Source organism: Euprymna scolopes, chromosome 1 (genome assembly GCF_053919585.1).
Source record: "Euprymna scolopes isolate OS-2025 chromosome 1, ASM5391958v1, whole genome shotgun sequence".
In the NCBI taxonomy this organism is placed as follows: domain Eukaryota; kingdom Metazoa; phylum Mollusca; class Cephalopoda; order Sepiida; family Sepiolidae; genus Euprymna; species Euprymna scolopes.
Window position 1 is genome coordinate 98,242,950 of NC_136482.1, and position 2,944 is coordinate 98,245,893.

A 2,944-nucleotide genomic window follows, 5' to 3' on the forward strand; every position below is an offset into this window, starting at 1 on the left:
TAAGTCTTTATTTATGACTGCTACAGGTATTCTTTGTTGCCGGCACCTGACACAATTCTTCTCATGAATAACATGCCATAATTTCACACAAACAAAACATATTTCTTCGTTTTTTTTTTATTACTCTTATCTTTATGAAGCATTGTTATGTTGAGCCGATTTTCATCCTTAAATCCCTTACGAGAAAACTGACTAGTTGGCAATGTTCTTTCTAAGTAATTCGCACAGCGGGATTTTCGCGCGGCTTTAGTTGGCACGTTTCTGTATGCCAAGTTAGAGTCATTGTTCACTACGCACCTGACTTCCGTAATTCCATATTAATCGTTTTTTATGGCGACCACGAATCAAAGTCTCGAATGGTATGGCGTGACTATTAACGGTTGAGAGGGCAACCGCCACACGTAGATGAGTATATATCTATGTACATACATGGTTTGGCGTAGCAGCGGCTCGTGTGTGTGTGTGTGTGTGTGTGTGTATATATATATATAAAGTGTGTGTGTTATGTTGTGTTCATAATCACGTACGCGGACACAGATGCGTACTGACTTTCGTTTGCAGGTGTTCGCATTTTAAACCATGTTGAAATCTATCACCAGATTTTGTTTTTGTTTTTGAAATCTTTTTTTTTTCTCACTATCAACCGGACATAAATGCGAACATGAGTTACTTTCGTATATAATTAAAAAAAAAAAAAAAAAAAAAACATGCTCTCGCAAGTTCAGTCGAAGTAGTACAGTACATAATGGACAAATTACAAGCGCTCAGTTCCAAAACGGATTAAAAATTACTGCACAGACAACAAAAATAAAAACAAAAACAAACCAACAAACAAACAAAAAGCTGCTTTGCCTTGGTTACAAAACAATCTTCAAAATTGTCTGGCACTGAAAGAAGTCGGAATAAATGACCACATGCGGCAAGCATAACTCAAGCTCTAACTGTTCGAACGTCTTTGGAGGTTTCTCCTTTATACGTAGATTAAACGAAAAAGTTAAAACTTCCTGACTTATTTTTTGGTAGAAGAAGAAAGAGTCGAAGAAAGTAAAGAAACGGGCGAAAAAGACAAGTCACGTGAGTAAAAAAAAAAAAATGCCATTTTAACACCGACAAGAAAAAAAAAAAAAAATGAAAAAGAAAACAAAAACAAAAAAAACTTTATTTTTTAGGATTAACTACTTTATCCTAAACTTCATTAACAAATAAGTAGTTTCTTTTTAATCTTTGCATTAGAACTCCTAAAAATAAATACTCCTCCCACACAAAACACAGAAAAAATGCAGGTTGTAGCAAAATACATGAATAAGCTTTTCGTTATTTACCCCAAAAGATGGAACCCATCCATTTCGTTGAACACAATGAACATAAAAATATATATTTCTGCCGCCATAATGAAATCAAACAGCTAAGTCTCCACCATTATTTTTGCATTTTGTGCGGCAAGAAATTAGGGTTTCATTGTTGTAATTGAGTTTTTTGTATAAATCATTCCCGTTGCAACAACACAAACTCACACAAATTGCTGTCGATCATTCCGCGCTCAACACTGACATTTCTTCTGCACTTTGTACAGCCTAATCCCAACCTTTAACTAAACCTAACCTAAGTTTACTAAAGTTTAAACAGGGTCCAAAACGTAGTTTCAAGAGGATAATATCCATTCATATTATTTGCATAAAAAATCGTGTTTGCTTCTACATAAACTCACAGATTCCGCGTTGGGCGTTCACAGTGGCGTTGATTCGGCATTTTCTACAGCCTAACCCTAACTCGATGCATGTCTAGGTATGACTCACAAAACGTAGATCAAGAGTATGTGCACACATTGAAGGACTTCTTTTTTTTTTTTTTTTTTTTTTCGAAACTCATTTTCCATTAGTGGAAAAACTCTTCTAAAAGATTCGTATATATTTTTTTTTTACTTGAGTATTAAAGTTTTACTTAATACGTGATAGAATTATTACGGGTGTCAATCTCGGTGTTTAGTGCTATCCTAAACTACAACACCAGGAACGTAATGAGGCTAAGTGGTTAAGGACACGGACTGGCAGCCTGGATGTGCAAAGTTCGAACACAGAAACGCTTTCACTTAGGATGTTGGAAACTTTCATGTAGTCCCTCCCGTAAGTATTCGATGTCTTTCTAGAAAACTATCGGTGAAACGAATGCTTACAATAATCATCTGATTTCATATGAAATGAATGAATGATGCTGCTCAACAACAACAACAACAACAGCATCTGTATAAAACACTAGTTATATTAAGGTCCGTGGACTTTTGGAAGATCATTCTTGTTGTCCTTAACACGTAATTTTCAGCATCTCTCTAATTTTGAAAATTACAAAGTTTTGGGAGTGACTTAAAAAATAATTTACGATAACGGCTGAAAACAACTTATTTTGAAGCAGTCAGAAACATTAATTAGCAGTTATTTCCTCTGACAGAAGGCAGTCCCTGTGAGGTGATTTGTTAATAAGAGAACAATCAGCTTCTCGGACATATTAATTCCAACCGTCATTTTAAGGACTACTTAAACCTCGGAATTGGACAGCAGCCACAGAGAATTTCGTGGAACCAACAAAGTAGGACGCCCCCTCTCCACTTTTCTCTTTCGAATTTGTCTACTGCATCAGCTATCTTCATTTAAAGATAAACTACTCGTAGATTTTCGGCAGTGTAAAGACTTTCTTACTTAATTCACCCACTTCAATACTGGTGTTACAAGAACAGGCTGTCTGAAGATACTGTCTTCCTGACGTAAAGGTCCTGGATATGACCTAAAACTATATCCGATGGTGAGGCCCCACCTTGCGGGCCTTAGGGAGTGTGGAGCCACCCTTTAATTGCCATTGCTCCCAGGTCCACTCTGACCCGGAGTGGTAGTACCTGTTAGGGTCCCAACTATGGGTTAAATAGAATCTGACTTATAAAAAAATATATACT

The 2,944-nt window shown here is 36.3% G+C and overlaps 1 long non-coding RNA gene across 1 annotated transcript in view; it reads left to right on the plus strand.

Annotated features, from left to right (window-relative positions):
- The first annotated feature begins 366 nt into the window (after positions 1-366).
- Positions 367-2,944, plus strand: part of LOC145256494 (uncharacterized) — a 75,386-nt gene continuing 72,808 nt past the window's right edge. The window contains exon 1 of the long non-coding RNA XR_013864000.1: positions 367-1,074. This is a non-coding gene — a long non-coding RNA (uncharacterized LOC145256494). The remainder of the gene's footprint in view (positions 1,075-2,944) is intronic.